This window comes from Mandrillus leucophaeus, unplaced genomic scaffold (genome assembly GCF_000951045.1).
Source record: "Mandrillus leucophaeus isolate KB7577 unplaced genomic scaffold, Mleu.le_1.0 Scaffold235, whole genome shotgun sequence".
Taxonomy (NCBI): domain Eukaryota; kingdom Metazoa; phylum Chordata; class Mammalia; order Primates; family Cercopithecidae; genus Mandrillus; species Mandrillus leucophaeus.
The window spans coordinates 1,270,941-1,288,796 of NW_012102421.1; positions in this window are offsets into that span (position 1 = coordinate 1,270,941).

The window sequence follows — 17,856 nt, forward strand, 5'->3', positions numbered from 1 at the left end:
ACAACAAAAAATTTTTTTTGAATTAACTGGATGTGGTAGTGCTCACCTATAGTCCCAGCTACTGGGGAGGCTGAGGGAGAAGGATTGCTTGAGCCCAGAAGTTTGAGGCTGCAGTGAGCCATGATTGCACCATTAAACTACAGCCTGAGTGACAGAGTGAGACCATGTCTCTAAAACAATGAAACAAACAAAGCATTAAGATAATTTTATAATGAAGTGTTTCTGTAATAAATAATTTGAAAAACTTGAAAAGATTCAATTTAAGAAATGCTAAAAATAAGTTGTAAAATCAGGTGTAAGCAAGAAACCTAAAAAAAATTTTTGGAAAAATACTGTAAAAATCTTCATTCAGATTACTCAAAATTATCTCTAAATTCTTTCTCTACTCCAGAAAAAGCTAAACTGAAAGTTGCTGGTGATGTATTTATTACATAACAAAGAAAAAACAAAACTCTAATGCAGGACTCATTCTCAAAAAGTCTTATCTCCATATCAATTATCTGATAAAGGAATATATATTTAGAGAGTAAGGTAAAATAAGAATAAGTTGAAATAAAATGTTTAGGGTTTTTAAAATCACATTTTATGTTTTCTCACTTAAATGTCATTTAAAATCAACTGATTAAATACAGAATGCAAATTTATTTGATAACGAGTTTCTATTTATTGTCTTCTACTTATTACAGGAACCATGACAAAAATCAGACAAGTTAATGTCATGGAGGCAACATGGGGGTAGGTCAGGGAGCAGCATTCACTCTGGTGATCAATGAAAGCATTTTCTGGCACTGCCCTCTGGAACTTGAGTGACTCTTTCAGGTGCTCTCTCCTGCCCCTGAATCTCCACACATGTTGTTTTCCCTGGATTACTTGAATGGCCCTCCACTCTTCTTCCTTTCCCTTCACTGGTGTCTATGTCACAGTAGGTCAAACTGAGATGTCTTACTCTCCTCAAAGCCTTTGGGGTCCCTTGTATGTCATTCCTCTAATATGTCTTACACTGAGTTATAACTTCGTGCTTACTCATCTGGGTTCCCTGGCACACAATGCTTTGTGAGGACTAGGGTCCTGGTGTACTTTATTCCCTCTTGCATTCCCAGCACCTAACATACTGTTTGGCATAAAATGCCCACCAAAGACACATTTATTAAAAGAATGCATGTATCATAACAAATGAGGACATTTGAAATGAAAGGAGAAGACAGACCTAATTAAGTGAATAGCATGAGCAATCACTTTTTCTAAACTTGCAGTAGCATTTGGTAACCTCCACTTTTGTGCAACATAAAGGAAGAAACAACTGATGCTTTAGAAGGAGCCACTAAGCACATGTTTCAGCCTTAGAGTGATGGGGATACACTAGGTACATTATGTATGCATGATTTGGATTTTTTCCTAAAGTGGGATCAACTGTAGCCAAGGGGCTGGTAGTAGAGATGCGGCAGTGGGGTAGATATTAGTTGTGATGAGGAGAAAAGCTCTTATCCCGACAGCTTTTAACCATGGTTACTAGAAAAAAGCTTGGTGAGCTTGTTACTAACTTGTTCTTTTAAGGCAATATAAAAAATGTAAGATTAATTAAAGTTAAAAATCATGTAAGAAGAGAAAAATTTATATGCACCAACAAGCCATTTTAGGCAAAGTAGGCTATTTAGTTATTCTACAATGCAGGTTATGAAGTGCTGAAATTTAAGGTTTTAATTTTTAAATTTGGATTAGCTCTAGTCAGCTGACCTACCTATGTAAGCTGCAGACATGGTGAAAGAATGTCCAGGACTCAATAATAATTTTGACTGGCTGGGAAGAGAGGTACAAAAAGTTGGAATATATATATATGTGTGTGTGTGTGTGTGTGTATGTGTGTGTGTGTGTGTGTATATATATGCTTGCTCATATGGGGAAAACATAAAATAGGAAGAAAAGGCTTTTAAAACCACACTGGAAAAGTATTCATTATACATTAGAATTTAGTTTAAAGTGGAGCCACTAGAAACTTCTATCTGAGGGGATTCATTTACTGAAGTACTAATGCAAACTCAGAAGAAGCCATCTCATCTCTAAGAGCACCTCTCAGCATGGGTCGTCAAGGGAAGCATTCTATCAAGCCTCCAGTGTGTTATCTACAATTCACTTGCATGCCCCTTGCCTTGTGCCCCAGAAGCATCTGTAGAACACAAGTGAAAGCCAGTCTTCTCTTTCATCTGCTAGCACCACATAAAACTGGGTGTTTAGAAACCAGCAAGATGCCCTGTGATGTTATACATGTATGCTAAAAGTGGATGTTTTCTTGCTGTGATGTTCTTAATTTGGTTTACAGACAATGTACAAAGCTTTTTGTCAGTGGACATGACCACAAAAGCAGATATTTTTCAGGCTTCTGAAGTACTGTTTTTCTTTTCTTCAAAAAACCCACAGGCTCACATTTTGTATTATTTGGAGCTATAATTTGGCAGGATTTGAGATATGTAAGTTTCTTTTCCCCAAGACTTAAGAAGAAAGGACTTAGAGAAAGTACTCTCAGCTGGAATAGGGAGGGATACAGGGAAGATCGGGTACCTTTCTATGTGTCTCTTTTCCCACCGAAGCCCTGATGTTAGAGGACATTGACTAGTGACAAACAGTGCAATTTTCTTTGTATGTGAACTAGAGCATTTCAGCTAAAAGCTTAAAGGAGCTTACAGGTAAGATGTCTGGGCAAGAGTTTCTCCCCTGAAAGATTACAACTTAATAAATGTGCAGTGACTCCATTTGGACCCCTACCTGTCTGGAAATACAAAATCACAGTCTGTCTGCTGCCTTAAACTCATGCCTCATGCACACATGAGCTGTCCCCCTCTGAGGTTTACTGGAGTGTATTTCATTAGAAACTCTTTGTGGCATCGTGAACCTGATTGTAATGAATGGGCTGAACTCTGAAAGCACTGGGCACTGACCTCCCATCTGCTGATATCCTAAATCAGGCCATTAGAGGATTCCACAAGAAAGAGCATGCTGTTTATAGGTTAATTTATCTCTCATTTGGTTCAACTAGATGTGTGCTTATAAAGGTCCTCTAATTGAATCTTATAGATGTCACAGAGATCTTTCCATTTTAAGGAAGCCTGTGGAAATAAATACAGTCAGTTCTCAGTTATCTATGGTAATGGAGACTGAGTAGCATAGATGCACGTAATATGGAGGTGGTCTTCTATCCTCATTTGTGTGATTAATTTTAAACCTCCATCCCCATCCAATATTGAACCAGAACTGCTACAATTGCTAAACCTGGTCACTTTCTCATTTATTTTGGCTGATAACTCTCCCATCAAAATGCTATAAACAAGCAAAGGAGGCCCAGTGCCTGAATACTACATGAATCTCTTTAAAACACGAAGGCGTGTAGATACTGATGGAGTCAGATGTAGAAATTCGTTTGATTAGTGGCATAGTACCATCAGAAAAGTCAGGCATTACTAACTGTCCGTAGCATATGTATACATTATGGTAGCCTGAGACCCAGTAATAACCACAAGGGCACTGTCATTTAGCTCTCACTCTGTGCCAAGCACTAGGCTAAATATTCGTATTTAATTGCTTAAAGGAGGTTTGGAGCAACTATTTTCTTTATTTTGTAGATGAAACTGAGGCTTAACAGATTAAATATTTGCCTTGCATGCAGTACTAGTGAGAACCTGGTAGGACTGGAAGCCTTGGTCAACTTCCAAGCTCTTCTCCTCTTATCCCAGAATTGACTTCCCACCTTTTCTCTCCCTAGCATGGCAGGCTGTCAGGAGTCATCCACATGATGCCCCGTGGCACATGTTAGTTTGATATCCTCTTGCTGCAAACCTCTTCACTAGCCACATCTTGATTCAACATCTTATAAAAGTTGTTTAACCCTCATCTGCAAGTTCCTGGTACTGAAATATCATGAAAAAGTGTAGGTGCATGGGATGGATCCTCTTTACTCAAAACTGATCATCTATCCCCTAGTACCTGGAAAATCATTTTTATTTTGATGCTTTTGTGAATTCTTTATGCGCTTCTGCCCCTTTTGCCAGAGCCAATATACAAACGCTTCACTTTTTCCTATTTTAAAAAAATGTTTCAACTACATGGAACACCCACGCCAATGTTTTAATAAACTATTGTCATAAATGAAGAGTTTACTAATCACCTAGTGGAACGCCGACTCTTTGGCATGTTGCTGTCCTTGTACACCTAGCAGCAGTCAAGTCCTAAATATTTGAAGATGTATGCTTCTAGTACTTAGATAATTCATTTATCACCTACCTTTAAGGGATAATTGTGGGTGCATAATTTTAGCAACATCATTATGCCTGTTGATATAATCCAGAGCCGCCACAGTGGTGCAACCCCTGATTATATGTTCAATTAACTGCCACATGTTGTCAGCATCTCTCATCCACCAGGTTTTCTTCTGTTGGATACTTGTAGTAATTTATAGCAAAAATAGTCCTACTAGGAATTGTCGCAACAACCCCATGGCCTCACAAGTTCAGAGGCACGAGTGACACATAGCTTCGTTTTCTGGTCTGCACTTTGGGTAAAGAGAGTCTGGGCTTGCAGTCAAACTACCTGATTTCTGGTATGGGTTCTATGTGATTTTGGGCAAGTTGTTAACTTTTCCTAGGAACTGTTTCATTTGGATATGAAATGAACGTGAAAGTGTGTGACTTGCCTAACCTCCCATGATTATTGTGAGGTTCAATTGGAATAATATATTTGAATGCACTCTAAAACTTGTAAGGCAGAGGCAAAATGTGACATGTATTTTCCTGATGTTATATTCATACACACTAAGAAACATTTTCACTTTCCATCTTATGTTTGTGCAGTTAAACAATTTTTATCCATATTTTAATGGTAGAAAATAGCTGTTATTTTCACTTTTTTTCACTATATGTAAATTCACTGAAATCAGAGACAAAAATCTTAGACCTCTCTGTCTCCTCTCTGAAACCTAGACCTGCTTTAACTTAAAATGCCTTGACTCAATGGGTTTGAGGTTGTTTGGTTTGAGGAATATACGTTGTTGACATTAACTACACCCTTTCTATGGTCTTTATGAATTAGGCTTGTGAAATTAGAACTTTCTGGTGCTCTATGGTGTTTTGTCATGGAATGATCTTTAGTCTAAACAGGGTCATTTTAGAAGAATAAATTATAACTTGCACCCAAGACCCAGGAAGGCCTCTGTTTTGATAGCATCATCCTCATCTGCAGAATAGCTCTGATCCACATTTTCCATTTTGCTATTGTATTTACTCGGTTTAGATCTGGTGGTTTTTTTGTTTTTTTTTTTTTTTTGAGTGAAAACATCAGCGCAAAATATGAAGCTAATATCCATGTATCCTACAGTCCAAGGGGAAGAGAACTACGAAGGAATAGGAATGCAGCTGGTTTATAAGGTGCCTTATGGGAATTAACAAAAGGCATCTTCTGTGAGTGAACAAATTAGGAAAAGTTGACTCCTCTCTGAGGTAACAATCCCATGCCAGGGCATTTAACTTGGAGAGTGGAGTCTGGGCTTATTTTAGCTCCCATTCACTGCTTTTGATGGTGCCTTTGTGCAAAGTACACATTGCATCGTGACATGAGAAGAGGAGACTTTTTTCTCCTAATGGGAAAACAACCCACAAGCTCATGCAAACATATACTCATTACCCAAATCCCAGCACCAGACGGGTCTATGGAATGGCTACAGGCAATACCTTGTCCTTCCTTTTCCGCTTATCTCCTACCCCACCATGGATTTTCCCTTGCTTTTTTTCTTTCTTTTTTTTTTTTTGATATATATTTTTTTAATCCCCAATTCACCTTAGTTAGGTTTTACCTGTGTAGGACTATGGATAAGAAAAGGAGGAGGCTGAGTGGGACTTGTCAAAGGGCCCATGATTCTCTAGAGGAGATGGCTCTGGCCATACAGTGTCAAGGACCTCTGGAAACACAATATTCAGAGTTAATATATTCCACAAATACTTATCATGTCCCTACAGTGTACCAGGTTTCAGTGGTACAGCAGTGGCCAATTGTACAAGCTGTTTGCCCTGCTTGGCTACTTCCCCTGACCTGTCCAACTCCCCCTCCTTATCCTTCAGGTCTCAGTTGAAATGTCCCTTTCCTACCCAGACTCCTGTAAGTTTCTGTGGTCTTCTGCACTCTGTCTTTCAAAACATTCTCCACTTTTGTGATTACTAGTGTAAAGACATTCTTCCCTACGAGACTCTTGTCATATGAGGTTAGGGACCATGACTGCTATGGCTCTGGGGCCTAGTTGAGTACCTGGCATATAGTAGACCCTCAATAAGTACTGGATAAATGAATGGATGAATGAATGAAAGAATAATGACTACAAAACATAGAACCCAATTAATTCACCCTTTGATAAACCTTTGTGAAAATGCTATTATGCATTTGAATGGGAGGTACATATCCATTCTTGAAATCTAATGAGCTTTGAAATTACTAAAGTTTCCTGCCTAGAGTTTCCCTATAATCTTTGCATAAAAGATCTTTTTAAACAAAAGTATGTTAAATCAGAATATCAGAAAAAAAGTCTTTTCATCAGTTTTAACAATAACACGGCCATCTTATTTGACAAAAAGAGAACCTCAGAATTTAGTCCACTGGGGTGATTTATATGATTAATTGTGGCCTGCTGCTGCAATATGGCAATAGTGATAAATAACAATGTGTTGGGATATTTTAATTGTAAAACAGCCGTTTCTCTGGCCTTTGATTGATCATGGTCACCATAATCATGACTGAAACCTTTCATTAACCTTTTTATATTTAATTTCTTCTGTTGAATTAACATCATTATAAATCCTATTGCCATGAACAAAACGACACGTATCCTGTCAAGAAGCACCTAAGCTTCCTGGCATTGTGTGGCTGCTGAACAAGAAGTAGAAACTAACCTTTTTCCCAAGCAAATTTGAAAAAGAAAGGGTTTCTAAAAGGCTGCGCTTCTTGTCTTCCCTCCTGGGGAGGTCTCATCATGATGTGGGGACACCCAGTGAGTATAATGTTCTAAAGACCCATAAAACATTATTTGACACGAAAATTTTGCTTCGCCTATGAGCTGGTGCTAATGAATTACATATGATGCAAGAAGCAGCATGGCTGAAATATTTTTATTAATACTAATAATATTTTTTGCTTATACAGCAGCTTTCATTGCAGAAAACTGAGTTGGAAAGGAAGCTGTAAAGACCTACTTGGGGTAAAATTACTGGTTCATAACTTTTTAGACTTGCTGCTACCCTTCCACCATCTAGGGCCAGGGGGCTGAGTGTGCAGATAATGTGGTTCACCTCGAGGAATTTCAGTAATCAAAGATTCCTAGTCTTAGGGATTCCACAAGAAAACAAAGTGAAAATATTTTTTTAAAGGGGTGTCATATGTAATCTCCACAACATCACTGTGAAATGGGTGTTCTACTTGTTTTATAGACTAGGTGACTAAGGCACAGAGAGATTAAGCAACTTTCCCCACTGGCCCACATCGCTCTTTGGAATGGAACCCCCTGTGATTCCTTTGGGCTCTGGCCTGATGAGGACAGGATAGCTTGGACCACTGTTGGGGCATGCTGCTGACAGTCTGTGCTGTGTTTTGATACTTATTGTAAAATCCTTCACATTCTCTTTCTTTGGTACATGTACTTCTTTCAGTTTCCCAACCAGATTGCCATCTCCATGAGGAGAAGTATTTGAGTTTAGGTTTATAAAGTGTATCTTTTATTTTTAGAATTAAAACCCAGGACATATACTTCAGTCAGGGCACAAGTTGTATCTTAGTTTTGGCTGCTATAACAGAATGTCATAGGCTGGGTAGCTTAAACAACAGAAACTTATTTATCACAGTCAGAAGCCTGGGAAGTCTGAGATCAGGGTGACAGCATGGTTGGGTTCTGGTGAGATCCCTCTTCCTGGTTTGCGGACAGTTGCTCTCTCATTGTATCCTTGCCTGGCAGAGAGGGATAGAGATAATCTCTCTTGTGTCTCTTTTTATAAAGGCATTGATACCATTCATGAGGGCTTCACTCTCATGACCTATTACCTTCTGAAGGTCCAACCTCCAAACCAGTATGACACAGGAGATTAGGGCTTCAACATATGAATTTGGAGGAACACAAACATTCAGCCCATAGCAAGTTGATTTCTCATGGGGACAATGAGAAAGGATTTTGAAACCAGGGCCATTCTAGTAAACCCAGGACATAAGTAGTCATAACGATTGCATTTTCTTTTATAGAAAAGACCAAAAGGAGAGTAGTCTGCTTTCATTTCTAGGTTAAACTTATAAGGTATGTGCATTTTAGTAGCAAACTGATGTCTGGTACTCTGTATGACACATTCAAAATGTCAGTATTTTTACTCTTTATGTGCTAATCATGCTCTAGGGACTTCGTTTAAACTAATACACAATCCAGAATGTAGAATTTATTTATTTTCACTAAAAATACAACTTTTAAGTTATATCTCTTTGAAATGTTTACTTACTTTTGAGACAAGGCATCCAGGAAACCAAATAAGCATTCTGGGAATTTTAGAGACCATGGAATGCAATGTCTATGAAGGCAAGGAATTAGTCTCAGCCCATTAACCTACAGAAAATATTTTCCTGGTGGCTTGCATTCTTGGGCCCACTATACAGACCCTAACTTTCCAATGAATAGGTCTGAAGAGATATAAACTCTTTATTACCCAGTCTTCCCCTTATTATATTTTTATCACAAACTTACACAATATGGCCTTGGTCATTTTACCAACTCATTTCTTACTCATTTCAAACTGTTTCTCTCACAATATTATAAGTAGTTGCATGTGCTTTATATGGCCTGATAACATTTGGAATGCACCTTAATCTCATCAGCAGCACAACACAAATCATCGTTTAGGTGGATTAATTGAGACAGGGACTTACAAATGGTAAGTCATCTCCATTTTCATTGATTCTGCTACCTTCAATTTTAAAAGGTAACATTCCAGGTGGGTCAACAGAATGGTGCCAAAGAAGAAAACAGCAGGTCTGGGATCCACACACTTGAATTTAGCAACTGGGTTCTGCTTCTCTTTCCTTCCTTCCTTCCTTCCTTCCTTCCTTCCTTCCTTCCTTCCTTTTTTTTTTTTTTTTTTAGACAGAGTCTTGCTCTGTGGCCAAACTGGAGTGCAGTGGTGTGATCTCAGCTCACTGTAAACTCCGCCTCCCATTCAAGTGATTCTCCTGCTTCAGCCTCCCGAGTAGCTGGGACTACAGGTGTAAACCACCACACCCAGCTAATTTTTGTATTTTTAGTAGAGATGAGGTTTCACCATGTTGGCCAAGATGGTCTCTATCTCTTGACCTCATGATCTGCCTGCCTCGTCCTCCCAAAGTGCAGGGAGTACAGGCATGAGCGACTGCACCTGGCCTCTGCTTGTTTCTTAACTTGACCTTGGGCAGCTAACTTAATGACTTTGAATCTCAGTTTTCTTGTAGCAATGATTATCTCGTAAGACCAAAGAAGATAATGAATGTAAAAGTTCCCTGATAACTGTGCAGTAGTTCGCATAAGGTAACTTATTGGGTTAAGTACAGTTAGCACTTGCTATAAGCTGACATATGTATTTCTAAAAACAAGCTGAAATGGGGAAGACTATGGATATAATTGCCTGACCAGAATTGTCCAATAGAAGTATAATGCTAACCACAAGTGTGAGCCACATATGTAAATTTTAAATTTTATAGTAGTGATATTTTAAAAACTAAAAAGGGAATTATTTTGAAAATATATCTGCTTTAATCATATCTTAAATTTTATTTCAACATAGTGAACATTAAAAAATTAACTGGCTAGTTTGAATTATTTTTTATTTTTTACCAGAGAAAGAATATAAAAGAGTGTGCATTTTACATTTACAGCATCTCTCAGTTTGAACCAGTCACATTTCAAATGCTAGTTCAGTAGCCACACATCGCCACTGGCAATTATAGTAGATAAAAAACGTTTAGGGCCTGGGTCATGTACCCTCCCTTGGAACAGGAGTTCAGGTTCAATTTTCAAACTATACAGACTGAAAGTGGGGAAAAATGAATAGAAATTAAGATCTGTTTCTTGGAAGAGAAAAAATGAAATTTGCAGAGGCAAAATCATTTTTAATAGTACCTCCATCATCATCATCATCATCATCACTCCCACAAAATCTCTTAACTTTGAAGGAATCAAAATCTCTGATCTCCAGGCCTTTCAGGTTAAATTCCATTGAAATTAATTCTGTCGTTCAGTGTAAAGGTAGTTGTTGGGCCAGGGACTGTGGCTTATGCCAGTAATCCCAGCACTTTGGGAGGCCGAGGCAGGCGGATCACGAGGTGAGGAATTCGAGACCAGCCTGGCCATGACAGTGAAACCCCGTCTCTACTAAAAATACAAAAAATTAGCCGGGCGTGGTGGCGGGTGCCTGTAATCCCAGCTACTCGGGAGGCTGAGGCAGGAGAATCGCTTGAATCTGGGAGGCAGAGGTTACAGTGAGCTAAGATCATGCCATTGCACTCCAGCCTTAGCAACAGAGTGAGACTCCAGTTAAAAACAAAACAAAAAAATTTTTCGTACAGAGAGCGTGTGCATCTAGGATTTAGGGAATAGGACTTTGGTCCTAGCTGTGTTATCAGCTAGCTGAGCTGGACACTAAAGTTCCCTGGTCTTCAAATTCTTCATCTGTAATATAAAAGGGTTAGCATAGGCATTTTCTATTCTAATACTACTAAAATTAATTAGGTATAATTTATACATAACAAAATATACCTATTTTAATTGTATATTTTGATGTTTTGACAAATTTAACACTCCTCTAACTCTCAGTGTGATCAAGATACAGAAACATTTTCATCTCCCCAAAATGCTACCTTGTGCTTCTTCCCAAGCAATTTTCTGTTGATGGACACAGCGGTTTCTAGGTTTTGTATCAAGTAACTTCCAGACATGGCTGAAGTCAGAACTGAAATAGATTTAGATGGATTTTTCTAATTTATCCCCAGAGAGTGTACTTTTAAGTTTATAAGAAACTGTTTTCAAGTGTTTGTACCACTTTATACTAGTAATAGATAAGAATTCCAGTTGTTTCACGTCCTTGCCAAGACTTGGTATTGTCAGTCTTTTTAATTTCAGCCATTGGAATGTGTATGTAATGGTATCTCATTGTGGTTTTAATTTGCATTTGATACAAATAACAACAAAATTCTGATGACTTAATCATAATAAAGCTCTTTCCATGTGCTGATTAGCCACTTGTATGTCATCTTCTACGAAGCATTTATTCAAATATTTTGTCCATTTTAAAAGCTAGGTTGCTTTACTGATTGTCATATACAATCATAGCAATTTTTTGTTTTTACTTGTCTTTTATTTTTTAATGGCACGTTTAGAAGAACAAAGACTTTTAATTTAAAGTTATATTTATCAGTCTTTTCTTTTATGATTCATTCATTTTGTGTTTTAATCTAGTAAATCTTTGCCTATGCCAAGGCTATGAAGATTTTATCCTATTTTTGTCTAGGAATTTTATAGTTCCACTTTTCAATTTAAGTCTCTTATCCATTTTGAGTTAATTTGTGTATGAAGTGAGGTAAGGAATGAGATTAATTTTTTTCCAAATAGATATCCAATTGCTTCATTTTCTAATCTTTTCCCTATTAAATTATCTATGCAGTTTATATATATATATGTGTGTATGTGTGTGTTTATTTCTATAAAATGTTTACATCATGGACTATTGTGTTTATTTTTGTGTCTCTTGCTTAAAGCAATTTAGGAATGAGAGTGTTGAGCATGAGTCTCTTTTCTGAATCCAAAGCCTATTCTGAATGCAGTAATGAGGAATTAGAAGGATAGTCATATTCCTGGAGCCTCAACTACTGACTCCATCTCACATCTTTGCTCAGGATCCAACTATGGGAGGATGGAAGGTTCTGAGGGTCTTATATAGAAGTAACCTCCAAGCTTCTCAAGGATTTGGATATCAGGTTATTTTTTCTTTTCTTTCTTCTGTATCCTCCCATCTGACACTTCTGATTCACATGGCCACCATGCCAATTTCAAATAACTTCTCCTCTGGGCTTACCTGGATCTGTATTGAAATGTATAGTGCTTTATATATATGTAAACTAGATCTGTAGGACTAGAATACTCCAAACTATTCATATTAAACTTGTAAGAGATACAATTTTTCTATCTTTAATAGTCTTTGAAAATAATTAATATGTTAACAGTGGATAGCATATACTCTATGAGTTAGGATACTTCTTGTTTTAGAATTTCCTTTAGAGAAAATGTTGAAACTGACCCTCTCTGTCACAATTTTCATCATTGTTTGTGTTTATTTTTCATTACATTGAGCTGTTACATTGCCCTAAGCTGTGGCAGATTTGATTTCTTGTAGTGCTGTGTTGTTCTGTTTTTGTTATCCTTCTCATTACTTCTTCTTAGCACCCTGTCCTTGACTTCATAATACTAGGAAGACCCAGCTTGTAAATCTGCTTTTGGCAGAATAAGATATCTTCATCTTTGAGGTCACGTTTCAGGCTTTTGTTCAGTCACAAGTTCTGTTTGGATTTATCCTCGGTGTGTCTACTTGAATATTCAAAAAGTCATCAGCTAGTCTAATTTGTTTTTTTTTAGCCATGTAAAAGACTGATTTGCTTTGACAGGTGGATCAGAAACAGAATTGGAGCTATTTTATCTGGACCTAATTAAACAACCTTCATTACCGGCAGATATATGTTTGTGACTTAAAATTAGCATGATTGGAATTAAAACTCAAAATATAAGGCATTGAATTCAGATATGGCTGGTTTAAAAATAAATTCCATACATTTTAAATGCAGCAAGTCTGGATTTTAAATATCCTATAGTGACAAATTCCATTTAGGGGTGTGTGCATGTGTGTGTGTGTGTGTGTATGCATGCACACATGGCTGTGGACATAGATAATAGTAAAGATATGACCCATATTTTCAGAACAGTTACAGAGGAGCATTCTAAGTTATGAAACTTTAATAAAATATTTTTTTTAAATCTCATTTCTCCTCTCCCCAGCCCAAAGTATTGAATTCAGCTTTGAGGATTTTGTGTAGCTTTCTTTGATTTCAAAGGTTACGTTCTCAATAAAATTATTTCTATTCATCATTGTCAAATTTCTGAGATTTTGTGGTTGCCTTTTATTATACGTATCCTGATTTTGTGTGTGTGTGTGTGTGTATGTGTGTATATATGTACACATATATATATATAGAGAGAGAGAGAGTGGAACTTGCTTAAAGTGTCCTTCCACATGTAACATTTTAAGTCACATTAGATTTTTTATAGTATTTTATTTCCTTAACCTTTTGAGGAAGATTTTAAAAGAGTTTGTATGTGCATATAAATCTACATACACACACATCAAATAATACATGTAGCTGTAGTTGGGCATTCTGGGTAATAATAGAAACTTAGTAATTATCAAATAATTATAAAATATGTATTTTTTGTCTTTCTTAGAATTTTTGAGGGTTATTATGTACTGAGATATATGAGCCAGATTTTATCTTATGAAGAAAAATAAAAGGTTGAATAAAACATATTGACATTTCTGTTCAACATTAAGGCTGCAGGAATTATGGTGGATTCCTTTTCCTAACAAACATTAATATGAGATTCCTGGTGTGATGAGAACTGGATATCAAGAATCTAATCCCTCCCCCTGCCTTTGTGCATCAGAAGCCTTCTCCAAATTATTAAAATTCCAGGTCTTTTGTGATACTTCTTGATGCATCGTTGCAATTTTAACTGCTTTAAAATGCAAGTAAGAGCACCTTCTTAGTATTTATAGCCTCCTTGTGTACCTGTTTTTTTTAAATAAAATATAAAATAAAGCATTAGTGTTTATCCATGTCCTTTTAAAAATTAGAATTTCCATATGATCCCTCCTTTTATATGTTTTTCCAGGAATCAAAACAACAGTTTCTGCAAGTGTTTGTCACCTTTGTTTAGATTTACTTAGTTCCTCCTTGTTACTAATGAGGGATCTAGTTCAACTATTGCTCCTTCTTCTGATCTTTGTTCCATCAGTTCCTTAATATAAAAGGCATACTGACTTAACACTAGTTCAATTGTAGGCATTGCTTTCATTTGTGTTCCAAGTGGAAGTGCTAATTTTTGCCATGTACATTGTCATCTTCTTTGAGTCTTTTTTGAATCCCAGGTTTGATGTGATCTGAATTGTAGGTGGTTGAATTTAATTTGGGAGCATCCAGATGAACTGGTTGGCCAAAATGAAATTTAAGTCTTTGTTTTCTTCTTATCTTTCACAAGGGTGTTTAGTATTCTTTCCTTTTTTCTCCTAATGCAGTGAGGATGATGACAACACCTTTATCCAGGCTTCTTGCTGTTGTCTGGCAACTCCCTTAGTGCTGGGAAAGCCTCTAGAGAGCTGGCCACATCAGGTAGCAGGCTGGACAAGGGCTTTCTGAATGGTTGTCTTAAGCCCGTCAATGTGTAGAAGGCTGTGTTTTTATAAAATTGTATCAGTTTTCCTTTGTCAAAGCCCATCACATAGCATTCAAAAATTAGACTAATTTTTAGAGTTCATAGGCATAGGTTTGAATTCTAGCATCTCAATTTACAGACTGTATGACCTTCAAAAGTTACTTAATATCATGGAGTTTTACTTTTCTTATCTGTAAAACCAGGGTAATCAGTCCCACACTCAAGGAGAAGTGAGGGTTAAATAAGGAGAGTGTAGCATAGTAGTTGGGAGCAGAGAGGCTGGGGCTGGATGGCCTACTTTCAAGGGCATGCAACTATTACTTGTCACATGATTTGGGGCAATTCATTAATCTTTCAATTCTTGGTTTCCTCATTTGAGAATATGGGTTATAATAGCATCTATTTACAGGATTGTGAGGATTAAATCAAATAATACCTTTAAAGCACCTGTAACCTTACTTGGCACATGGGAAGCATCTCATAGATTTGTTCATTTAACAAATATTTATGAGATACCTACAATGCGGCAAGGATTATTTTAGGTTCTGGAGACAGCAATGAACAAAATTCCTACCCCCTTTAGCTTTTATTATAGTGGGTGGAAGCAGACAAAATAGCAAATATAATAGCAACTATAAACAGCAAATATAAAAACAGTATATATAATAAGAGGTATGGAGATAAAGCAGAAAAGGAGGATAAGAATGGTAATGGCTGGGGTGCAGCTTGAGATAGGATTGTCAGTGTAGGCTCACTGAGAAGACAGTATTTGAGCAAAAACCTGAAAGTGGGAAAGATCAAACCATTGTTAAATGAGGTCTACGAAAGAGTTAAGTGCAAGGCCCCTGAGGTAGGAGACTGAGTGAGCAGAGGGTAACAGTAATAAAAGATAAGGCCAGAGAGGAGATCAGGGCCAGTTCAGAGGGTCTAACATCTACTATTAGGAATTTGATGTTTTACCCTGAGAGAGCAGAAGAGTGACATGATCTGACACATTTTATAAGGAATACCTGACTGCTAAGTTGTGGGTGGACTGTAAGGGGCAAGGGTAGACACGGGAAGATGAGTTAACAGCTATAACAGGATAAAGGTGCCCTGCTTCAGAATGGTCCTGGAGGAGGTGGAAAGTGAGCAGAATGGGGATATATTCTGAAAGTGTTGCTGTCAGCACTAGCTATCATCATTACTAATTGAGATAATGCACAACTCATTTGGAACATTGATTGCTACAGAGTAAACAGTTATAAAATGGTAGACAATTGTTTTTAATGAATAAACTGGTTTTAGTCCAAAATTTTTCTTGTGAATTTGGGAAGAAACTGAGACTTCCTAATTAACTGTCTCAAAAGGAGTTAAGTGTGATGTCAGGAAGGACTTCACTCATATTCATAATGCCCTGTCAAGCACTGGATTAAATAACTAAGGATATTTGAATCTTACTTTTCTAAATCCCTTCATTTAGGAAACTACCTATGTAAATATTTCCTAGCTGAAAAATTCATTAGATAAGGAACAGGCAAACCACCCCTCAGGGGCCAAATCTAGCTCACTTCCTGTTTTGTAAATAAAGCTTTATTGAAACACAGCCATGTTCATTTATTACATGTTATCTATAGCAGCTTTCACACTACACATCAGAGTTAAATAGTTGTGAAGCCTAAAATACTTACTATCTGGCCCTTTACAGAAACTGCCTTAGATGAACATTTATGTGTGGCTCAAAATTATAAACACATACTTATTTAGAATATATTTATGAAAATATATGGCATCCAGCACTTAGTATAGGCCCAAAGGTACTCATAAATATGTATATTTTGGAGGAAGAGTCCAGGCATGCATCCTTGGGAAGGTCTCATCATCATCATAGTACTATTTATCAATGATTTACTACATTCCAGATGACTGTTGTAACCACTTTACATTTACTAGGTCAATTTAACCTGACAGCAATCATTGGGGAGATAATATTGATATTCTTACCTTACCGATGAGAAAACTGAGGTACAGAGGGGATAAGTGGCTTGTTCAGAGTTGAACTGTATGTGCTTATCAGAGCCAAGGATCCAAACATAGGCAGTCTGGCTTCAGAGCCTACACTCTACATCTCTATGCTTTACTTCTGTCCAGGCAGCTTTTGAATAGTTCCTTTGCTAGATCGTGTGTGTGTGTGTGTGTGTGTGTGTGTGTGTGTGTGTTTGGCTTCTCTATCAACAAATTCCTACACTTGGCTATTGAACCCCACCTTGTGAGATTGTTCAATGCATTGATCATTCACATCTCTGCTGTCTAAATGACTACAACACAATGACACCATTCAGCAGCTGAGGGTTGGAAAAACTGCCCCATCCTCAATTGTTCTTTCCTTTTAAGTTGACAGAATAACAGAAAGCCAATTTTGATGCTTGTAAATGTGAAGTTTCAAAGAATAATGCAAAATTAATTTTCATATGTTTATGAGTTTATCCAAGTTGAGGGGTTCTTAACTCTTGAAACTTCAATGTTGGGTTGTTAGAAGTGGATATCATCTTCCTTTAAATAACAGGCTATTTTAGAACAAGATTAGATCTGTCAGAATTGAAAATAGTGTATTTATGCTTCATTGTAAACCTTTCATTTTTTTAAGGGCTCAAGGTTCCCAAGGGAGCATTAAAATCCAAATGATGTCCCCAAGAGCTGGATTTTGCATTTGGATCTCTGATTTAGCTTACATGTGAAAGCAGAAGTTGTCTGTCTGTTTTCACCAATTGACAACACATTTGAAAAGAAGCAGCTCAACTTCTTTTAGCTACAATCTGCAGTAATGTTTCTCCTTTCCCCCATTCCAAGGCCTTTACTCGATGATAGCTGCAAATAAGTGTGTTTTCCTGCTAAATTCACCCATTTTTGGTTAACTGCAATGCTAAATATGCAGCTGCCACAGATCAGAAGCTACAAGGTACGAGGGTGTTGTAGCTGCTTAAAAAGTGCTCCAATTCATGGTTTAGATGCCAGAGCCCCCAGTGCTTGTCCAAAGGCAGTCTAATCCAAAGCCCACGGATGTGGCTTCTTGGTGTTTCTCTTTTGCTGAAACCTACCATTTTCTCTCACACTCAAAATCCGCTCCCCAGGCAGGGGTTTACTTTTCAAGGATTTCCCCCAAAGTCTCTGAAACTTCAATTGGCCTGAGAATTAAGTTATCCGGATTTAGATGCATGCAGTAAATGACTGACAATAAGGAACCCACCACACTTTCGTATTCTCATAGAACACCAGAAATGCAGGGAAATAAAGATGTTGTTTGCAAGAGAGTAGATTGTGCATCATGGTAATGAAGGCCAAAGGTGCTGTTCGTTTCCTCGTTCCCT